General features: G+C 44.5%; 1 protein-coding gene across 1 annotated transcript in view; it reads right to left on the minus strand.

The window, feature by feature from the left end:
- RUSC2 (RUN and SH3 domain containing 2) overlaps positions 1-7,535 on the minus strand; it is a 70,312-nt gene extending 62,777 nt beyond the window's left edge. The window contains 1 exon segment of the mRNA XM_059411401.1: positions 7,226-7,535. The gene's annotated coding sequence lies outside the window, so the exon portion shown is untranslated.
- Positions 7,536-10,273: the final 2,738 nt, after the last annotated feature.

Consider the following 10,273-nt stretch of genomic DNA (forward strand, 5'->3'; position numbering starts at 1 on the left):
AAAAAAAAAAAAAAAAAAAAAAAAGAGCTGTATAAGAAAAGAAAGTACAAAAGTATAAAAACAGATAAACAAGTTAAATATAGATTTTAGGATACTAAGATAAGCAAGTTAAGTATAGACTTTGGATCCTAAGATAACTAAAGTGTAACCAGAAGTTGGCTGGCCCTGTTTTCCTCTCTATCCAGTTATCAATACACTGTCTTTGACTATAGGACCTCACACAAATAAAAAACACAGCAGATTATTTCAAAGCTCAATGTCTTAACTTCCTGGAAGAAAAAAAAGACTATCCTATTAAACCAAGAATTCTAGAGAACAGAGGATTTCTTCCTGAAGCATTAAAATTTTTAAAAAATTTTAGTAAATTCCTTTTTTCTTTTTTTAAGATTTTATTTATTCATTTGACAGATAGAGATCACAAGTATGCAGAGAGGCAGGCAGAGAGAAAGGAGGAAGCAGGCTCCCCGCTGAGCAGAGAGCCCGATATGGGCTCGATCCCAGGACCCTGGGATCATGACCTGAGCTGAAAGCAGAGGCTTTAACCCACTGAGCCACCCAGGTGCCCCCCTTTTTTTCTTTTTAAAGATTTTATTTATTTGACAGAGAGCGAGAGAGGGAATACAAGCAGGGGGAGTGGGAGAGGGAGAAGCAGACTTTCCATGGAACAGGGAACCCGATGTTGGTCTTGACTAGATTCCAGGACCCAAGAATCATGAGTCTGAGCCAAAGGCAGCAGCTTAACAGCTAAGCCACCCAGGTGCCCCTTGGTAAATTCCTTTAAAAGTACACTTTTAGGGTGGCTCAGTCGTTGGGCATCTGCCTTCAGCTCAGGTCATGGTCTAAGGGTTCCGGGATCCAGCCCCCAAATCGGGCTCCCTGCTCAGCAGGAAGCCTGTCTCTCCCTCTCTCTAGCTATCTCTAAGAAATAAATAACATCTTAAAAAAAAAAAAAAAAAAAAAAAAGAAATGAAATCTTAAAAAAAAGAAAGTACACTTTTACTGGGGCATCTGGGTGAGTCAGTTGGTTAAGTGCCTGACTCTAGATTTCAGCTCAGATCATCTCAGGCTCATCAGATGGAGTCCTGTATCAGGCTCCATGCTCAGAGCAGACCCCTTGTCCCTCTCTCTCTGCTCCTTCCCCAGCCCCCGCTCGCTCCCTGCTCCCGCTCTCTCAAACAAATAAATAAAATCCTTTAAAAAATAAAGCTACATTCTTATTTATATACTTTGTTTCACATACAATATATAGGTTATAACTTTTTTTTTCAACTTTTTATTAATGATTCACTATGAACACTAATTAATATACTAGGCTAAAATTCAATTTTGTTCTCAGAGTCTGTTAAGGACTTGCATACCAAATTATCAAAGCCCTTTCTAGTTAATAGGCAAGAAAAAGAAATAAAAGGCATCTGAGTCTCTGTTTGCAGACAACCTGATCTTACAAGTAAAAAACCCTAAAAATACCCCACAAAACTGTTAGAACGAATAAATTAATCCAGCAGAGTTGCAGGACATAAAAACCTGTTGTGTTTCCATACACCAGCAAAGAAAAATATGAAAAGAAAAGTAAGAGAACAATTTCATTTACAGTAACATCAAAAAGAACAAAATACTCAGGAATAAGCTTAACCAAAGAGGTAGAAGACTTGGACACTAAAAACTATGAAATGAAAACACAAATAAATGAAAAGATAACCTGTGTTCATGGATTGTTAAGACTTAATATAGTTAAGATGTTAAAACCTGCAATATGTGACAACATAAATAGACATTATGCTAAATGAAATAAGCTAAGCACAGAAAGAAAAACATTTCCTGATGTCACTTATATGAGGTATCTACAATAGGCAAATTAATGAATCGAAGAGTGAAATGGTGGTTGCCAGGGGCTGGAGGAGAGGGAAATGGGGAATTGCTGTTCAATGAATATAAAGTTCCAGTCAAGCAAGATGAGTAAGCTCTAGAGATCTGCAGTACAACAATGTACCTATAGCCAACAATATATTTTTAAGTGTTCTTTCCACATTAACTAAAAAAAAAAAGTCAGTACCACCCAAAGCAACCTGCAGATTCAATGCAGTCATTTTCAAAATCCTAACGATATTTTTTGCAGCGATGAAGAAATCCATCCTAAAATTCATATGTAATCTCAAGGGTTCCTGAATAGCAAAACAATCTTGAAACAGAAGAATAAAGCCAGAAGGCTTTGCTTTCCTAATTTCAATACTTTCTAAAAAGCTACAGTAACCAAAAGAGTGTGGTATTGGTATAAATACAGAAATATAGACCAATGGAATTGAATACAGAGCCCAGAAATAAACTCTGGCAAATCTGGTTGATGATTTTTGACAAGAATGTCAAGACTATTCAATGGAGGAAAAGACAGTCTTTTCAATAAACAGTGTTGGGAAAATTGATATCCAGAGTGCAAAAAATAAAGCTGGGCTTTTGTCTTACACTATATACAAAAATTAACTCAAAATGGATCAAAGACTTAACCACAGACATAAAACTATAAAAAACTTAGAAAAAAACATAGGGGGAAAACTTCATGACACTGAATTTGGCAATGATTTTTATTGCCAACATTGCACCAAAGCCAAAAAGAAAAACAAATAAACTGGTTTTCACCAAAATTTAAACCTTTGTGCATCAAAGGTCAATCAACAGAGTGAAAAGGCAACCCACAGAAGGGGAGATATTTGTCTATCATATATCTGGTAAGGGACTTCTATCCAGAATATATGAAGAACTCACATAACTCAATAATAAAAAGATATGTAACCCAATTAAAAAATGGGCAAAGATGGGGCACCTGGGTGGCTCAGACAGTTAAGAGTCTGCCTTTGGCTCAGGTTATGATCTCCAGATCTTGGGATCAAGCCCCATGCTGGGCTCCCAGCTCAGGGGAGTCTGCTTCTCCCTCTGCCTCCCCCGCACCTTGTGCTTTCTCTCTCCCTGCCTTTTCCTTAAAAGGAAGGAAATTCAGATACGAGCTGCAAAATGGATGAACCCTGAAGACATTATGTGAAATGAAATAAACCAGTCGCAGATAAATATGATTTAACTTACAGTGGTCAAATTCATACAGTAATCTAGGGTAGTCAAATTCTTAGAGGAAAGAAAGCAGAATGGTAGTTACCAGGGGCTCTGGGGAAGAGGGAATGAGAGTTATTGTTTAATAGGTATGGAGTTTCAGTTTGAGAAGATGAAAAACTTTTGTAGATGGATGGTGGTGATGAATGGATAACAATGTGAATATACTGAATGCCACTGAACTGTACACTTCAGAATGGTTAAAATTTCTCCAAAGAAGACATCCAGATGGCCAAAAGACACATGAAAAGATGCTCAACATCACTCACCATCAGGGAAATGCAAACCAAAACGACAATGAGACACTGCCTCACACCTGTCAGAATGGCTAAAATCAACAACACAAACAAATGTTGGCAAGGATGTGGAGAAAAAGGTACCCCTCTGCACTACTGGAGGGAATGCAAACTGGTGCAACCACTAAGGAAAACAGTATGGAGTTTCCTCAAAAAATTAAAAATAGAACTACCCTAGGATCCAGTAATTGTACTACTGGGTATTCCCCCTCCACCCCTAGAAAAAAGCAAAAACACTAATTTGAAGGGATGCATGCATTCCTATGTTTATTGCAGCATTATTTACAGTAGCCAAACTATGGAAGCAGCATAAGTGTCCATCGATAGATGAATGGACAAAGAAGACATGGGGCGTGTGTGTGTGTGTGTGTGAAATACAGAATATATATATTACAGGATATTATTCAGTCATAAAAAAGAATGAAATCTTGTCATTTACAACAAGGACAGAGTTAGAGAGTACAACACTAAGCAAAATATGTCAGTCAGAGAAAGACAAATATCATATGATGTCAATCACATGTGGAAGTTAAGAAATGAAACAAATAAGCAAAGGGGGAAGAAAGAGAGACAAACCAAGAAACAGACTTTTTTTTTTTTTAAGAGAGTGGGGAGGGGCAGAGAGAGAGGAAGAGAGAGAATCTTAAGCCTACTCCATGTCCAGCATGGGGCCTCACACAGGGTTCAATCTCATCGCCACCTGAGCCCAAATATGAGTTGGATGCTTAACTGAGTGAACCACCCAGGAGCCCCCAGACTCTTAACTAGGGAGAACAAACTTATGGTTACCAGAATGGAGGTGGGTGAGGGAATGGGGGAAATAGGAAATGGCCATTCAAAAGTATAATTATGATGAAAAAAATGATTAAAAAAAAGAATGGTTAGAATGGTAGACTTTATGTTATACATATGTCACCACAGTTGGAAAAAAAGAGAGAGTGACGGTGGTACAGGAGGTTCTGCTATGTGTTGTACTTTTTTGTTAGAATCTACTCACCCCCATCCCACTCTCATCTCCATTCCTGGCCATCACTCTCAGAGCTATGTTGATATCTGGTCACTCAAAATATGTTCATTTTGCATGACAGATTCTTTGACAGGTACTATAATATTGTATGCCAGTATCTGAGTGGGTGTTTTCTGGGTAACCCAAACACTGATCAATCAGACTACCTTCACAGAGCTTGCCCTTACCCTAATGTGTCATAAGCCACTCCAGTCAAGTGACTTTTAATAGGGTGCTCAGTCATTGTGTATGAGTAACAGAAGAGAAGGGTGAGTTATTGTCCTAAGTTTGCAGAGAGAAAATTAGAACGCATAAGCCTTCCCATGAACTAGGGTTGCCAGATTTAGCAAACAAAAATACAGGACACCCTGTTGTTCATCTGAAATTCAAATTTAACTTGGCATCTTGTATTTTATCTGGCAACACGATGAAGTACTAGAAGTTGAAAAGAAAATCAGTAAAATAACCCAGAGTGTTCAGGGCTCCCTGAGGTCCAACTTGATAGGGAGTCTACACAGGTTAAAGTAAAAAAGTTCCTTAAGGGGCGTCTGGGTGGCTCAGTGGGTTAAGCCACTGCCTTCGGCTCAGGTCATGATCTCAGGGTCCTGGGATCGAGTCCTGCATCGGGCTCTCTGCTCAGCAGAGAGCCTGCTTCCCTTCCTCTCTCTCTGCCTGCCTCTCTGCCTACTTGTGATCTCTCTCTGTCAAACGAATAAACAAAATCTTAAAAAAAAAAAAAAGCACCTTAAAAATTGGTCCCACTTCCCCCACCAAAAAAACGTATTGGTCTCCATATGCAATGCTCATGTGGACTCCATCTCAGGAGCCCCTCCCTGATTTGGGTATCTATGGTCCAGGACTTACTTTATAAAGACAGATCAGAGGGTGGAGGGAAAAAAAAAAAGTGAAGAAGGATAAATCAAAGCTAGAAATGGGTGAGAACATACTCAGCTTCCTGTTAGGCTGCCCTGGCCTGGAAAAGCGACTTTCAGCACTTAAAATCAGGGGAAATCAGATTTTGCCCTGGCTCAAAGTGGAAGAGAAACAAAGGTGGTTAAGTATCCTATGGCACTTGTAGCAGGAGGGGCACAAGTAACAGAATACAGGAATAGTGGTGGGATCTCTCTTCCTTCCACAAAGCCATACCTCTGCCTCCTAAGAAACTCCAATCATTATTTGTACTTACTAATACTCTGAACCCCAGTTAAAACAAGGCCACTACTGGTCAAGCAACTACTTGTCAGCTTATCAGCGCCTACAGCTTCCCAGCCATTGTTTCATGACTGCAGTATCAACTACTTCCCTACAGAACCTGAGCTAAAACAGGTCTTTGAACCCTGTCCCACCTTCAGGAATCTGAATCTGTTCAGGTTATCCTCCTAAGAATTAACAAAAACAGATTTCAGGCTATTCTTTGAGAACGCATCTTTAAAAAGGTTCACATTCTCATTTATTACTGACACTGTTCACATAGTGGTAATCCCTGTCTGACTCTGGTCTACTGAGATATAAATGGCTCAATATGGCCTGATCATCATACTACAGCAGTATTTAGGACTTTGATATCTATCACAGTAGGCCTGCCTGGGAGGTCTACCACTCCAGTCTCTGAGGGTTGTGGATGGGGGTATCCAGGAGCTAAAGAGTAAAATCAATGAGGACTTTCATTCCTCAACCTGTCCTGAACACCAGCTGACTGGCTACACTGAGTCAGCATTAAAGGCTGTGGCTGACCTCCAGAATTCTTCCCCAGAGGGAGTAGTTAGCCTCTAGGGCAAGAGGAGCAGGTCACTTGGGCAAAGCTCTTTCAAGATTATCTGGGCAGCCTCTAAGGCACCTACCAATAAGAATTTCTGCAGCACCCCCGCCCCCTTTTTAGAACATTAGTGGAAAACAGCTGATAGACCAAAGGTCCTACCTGAATGAAGTTAGATGTGTGAATTATAAGACTGAACATACTCCATTGTAGGCTTGCCACATGAGCATCACAAGTAACCTTTCAGATACCCCCCCCCCCCATGCTAACTAGAGACACCTTTCCCACCAAAGCACTCTGCCTCACACCTTCTACATTGGGGTCATTCATTCATTTATCCACCCGTCAAATATTACTGGGTGCAAACATGTCAGGTACTGTGCTTGGGCGCTCGGGATACAAAAGAATACTGTATGGTTTTTGCCCCCAGGGCAGTGCCCTGGCGTCTGCTATGCCAGCCTGACAGTCCCAAACCAGCTCCGGGCACGGGATGACCGTGCCCTTCGCAGCAGGTAAGTGCATGGGTGGGAAAACCGGCAAAAGGTCAGGCCAAACGTTTTCTTAAGGTGAGAGCGAGAGAAAGATCTTAGCCTGGCTCCGGCAGATATCAACTCCAGAACCAGGGGCCAAAGGGGCGGAGGGCACCGACGGCCTGGCTGGGACTGGCTGTGCGGAAGCCCCCGCCACGGTCGCGAGGCTGGCTGCTGGGCCGCTGCGCTCTCCCAGGGCCCGCAAAGGAGATGTGGCTACAACGATACAGCTGCGCGCGAGTCAGCTGAGGGGTGTCACCGCAGGGACAGTCTGAGGAGACGGTTGGGCTGGATCTGAGGTGACGCCCAAAGGGATGTCTGGTCCTTGGTGCTTGAGGGTTCAGCGGATGGTAGGGCTGTAAGGTCAGGAGGAGGTCGGTCCAGAGGGTGGGAGCGGACCAGGAGGGTGGGGATGAAGGGCCACCGACAGGGCTGAGGGGAAGGGCGGGGGCACGCAGCGCTTTCTCCTAAGGGATCCTTCGGAACGTGAGAGCAGTGGGTCTTCCGGACCTCGCCAACCCCAAAGAGGCGTCCCTACCTCGTTTCTCGCCTCAGCGTGAGCCTACGGTGACGGCGGCGAGGGTGCTGGCGGCGGCTGCGGCGCCGGCGGCCGCTTCTCGCGCCCTCCTGGGGTCGTGCTGCAGCTGGGTCAGGCCGGCGCCCCCCTTCTCTCCGGCCGGGTTGGTAATGTCCGGCCCCCCCTGCAGCCGCGGAGCCGATGGTCCAATCTGGCTTTCCCTCCAACCGCCCCTCCGGACGGCGCGTTGGTTCGGTCCTCTGGGCCGGCCGTGCTTGCCCACCTCCCAAGCGGCTCACTGCGATGGGTGCCGCGAGTCACGCGCAGTGCTTTCCGGCGACGGGAGCGGCGAGGCTTCGGCTGCAGCCCCGCCTTCTGCGGCCCCTGCCCCGCCCCTTTGGGGTGGTGCCCCGCAAGTGCGGCTGCGGTACCGAGAGCCCAAGGGACCGTAGGCGCCGGCCTAGCGGCATTAAAGATAGGTATATATCCGTCCCACCTTCTCGTAAAGCAGCGGTTCTCAACCTTGACACCCCAGCAGAACCTCTTAGGGAAAACAGAAACTCGAAATACACCAACAAAACCAAGGCTTGACCTCGGCAGAGACGGGCTGAATCAGGATCTCTGGGGTGGGAGTGTAGTGGTCCTTGGGTGGCGCCCAGGCTTTAATATTTTTTTTTTTTTTCAGGCTTTAATATTTTTAAAAGTATTCCATGCATCGCCAGGATTAAGACGTCCTGGTAAAACCCGGAACTGACAAAGATTCTCTCTTTTGACCAAAACCTTAGGCTCTTCTGAATTCCCTGCTGGACTAGGCCTGACCTTGGGCTTCCCTGGAGAATCCAATTTGAGCAAGAATCCTAATTTAGTGAGAATCCCCCATCTTTGGTATCTGACCACCCTCCATATCTTAACACCTTGGCCTGCCTTTAGCAATAATTATTAAGACTCTGTGGTTTGAATGTGTCTTTTAGAAATCCACACATCGAAATACTCCTAAACGCTATGGTATTAGTAGGTGGGTGGGGACTTTATGAAGTGATTGCCTCTCGAGATTGGAGCTCACGTGAATGGGATTAGTGCTCTTAGGGAAGAGATCTCTCAGTGGTCCCAAGTCAAATTCTCCAGGTGTGGTTACCAGGGGAAGTCTGCTGCCCAGAAGGGAGCTCTCACCCATCCTTGCTGATGAAGCGGCAGAGCTGGGTTCTTGTCCCAGGAGTGGAAGAATGAATCTCTGGGACAATGGAGAGTGAGTAAACGAGTTTATTAAGTGAAGATACTGAAAAAGCTCTCAAGAGTGAGAGGGGTCCCAACAGGGTTGCCAGGGTTGGTTTTCTATAGAAAGCTAACCGGGGAATTTAAATCCTTTAAACATTCTACTGATACCACCATTGAGCAAGGACTAGTGATGACACCTTCAAATAGCTTACTTCCTTTTCAGGGTCTGGTTATTCTTTGTTGGTCTCAGGTGATTGTCATAAAAAATGACACCCATCCCTCACACCTAGGGCAGGTGGTCCCGTTTGTTCCCTTATCTCTGGTTTCCCTACAACTCCACATTTTGGGGATTTCTGTGAGCCTGATCACAGAGCCCCCCCTATCTATCTCTCCCTACCCAGCCCCACCTGCCCCCTACTCACTGGTACTCCCATCTTGGATTTCTAACCTCCAGAACTGTGAGAAATAAATGTCTGTTGCTTATGAGGTGGTATTTCATTATCGCTGCCTGTGCAGACTAAAGACTTCAGTTTTGCATCCACTGCCCACTACTGTGCTTCTTGGCTAGAAATCCCTGATGAGGGATCAGAGGGCTAGCTGAAGACAAAGCACAGGTTGACCCCTTGAAACCTACCCCCACCCCCCAACTTCTGGGTGGGACACTTGTGACATTCTTCAGGGATTTCCCAACTAAATGTTAATACCTTGCTAGAGGGGAAAACAACCTTAACTTGACAGCGGCAAGACCCCTGGTATTTTGTAGATATCTTGTAGGTAGGTCCTCTTTAGCATATGAAAGTTCTTTTGAAACCTCCCTTTTCCTTATGTTCCCCAACCCCTGAGTATATAATCAGCCCCTCCCCAAGATCCCGGGACAGCAGCTCTTTCTGCCCACAGGTCCTGTCCTCCTGCTTTAATGAACCACCATTTTGCACCAAAGACGTCTCAAGAATTCTTTCTTGGTCGTTGGGTCCGGACCTCAGCCCACCAAACCTCACCATATTCCAAAACCCCATCAATCCCCACTGTCCTTGAGGGTGTTTGAGTTGAGCTAAATCCCTAGAGCACTATAAGACCCCATTGCAGTGGTCCCATACCAGTTGTGATGCCCCTTAAGGTCTACTTTATCATCTTTAACAAGCGTCATGAAAATTTTTTTCTTCAAGAGAACGCATGCTCTTCTCATGGCAGGCCGAATGTATGGGGACATTGGGAATTCTGCTGTCTCCTTCCACCCAAAGCGGGGTGGAGGGGAAGGCAGGCAGTCATTAAGTAGATAGTTACTAGAAGTTCACTGGTTTCCATACCCCATGGAAGAGTTAGAGACGAAGACCCTACCACTCAGAGTTGTTAGGTCAAAGTCAAGAAAGCAGCTAAATGTCATGCTGTGTAATGCATCCTCAGGCTTCACAGAAGTGGTGTGAGCTGAGTTTTGAAGAATGAGTGAGAGGTAAAGGGTTGGGAATCAGGATGTACAAAGAAACAGAGGGGCAAAATAACTGGTATGATTGAAATGTGGGGTACCATGGAGAGAGCACAGCAGAGATGGTCAGGCATGTGATGAAGAGCCTCCTATGATGTACTAAAGAGTCGGGGCTCATTCTGTAAGCAGTGGAAAGACACTGAAGGGCTTTATGCAGTGGGAGGAATGACAAATGACATTTGAATTTTAGAAATAAAATTCTGGGGTGAAGTGGAGAGGGCTAGGTCTACCAGTAGGGAGATTAATGAAAAGCTTGTACAGTTAAAGTGGTCCAGGGTAGGGACTTAACCCAAAATAGGCCAATTAGAATCTCTTCCCTGAGATTATTATTCCTTATAATTGGGGGAGAACTACACCCTTACTCATGCCTG

The sequence above is a fragment of the Mustela nigripes genome, chromosome 9 (assembly GCF_022355385.1).
Source record: "Mustela nigripes isolate SB6536 chromosome 9, MUSNIG.SB6536, whole genome shotgun sequence".
Classification (NCBI taxonomy): Eukaryota; Metazoa; Chordata; class Mammalia; order Carnivora; family Mustelidae; genus Mustela; species Mustela nigripes.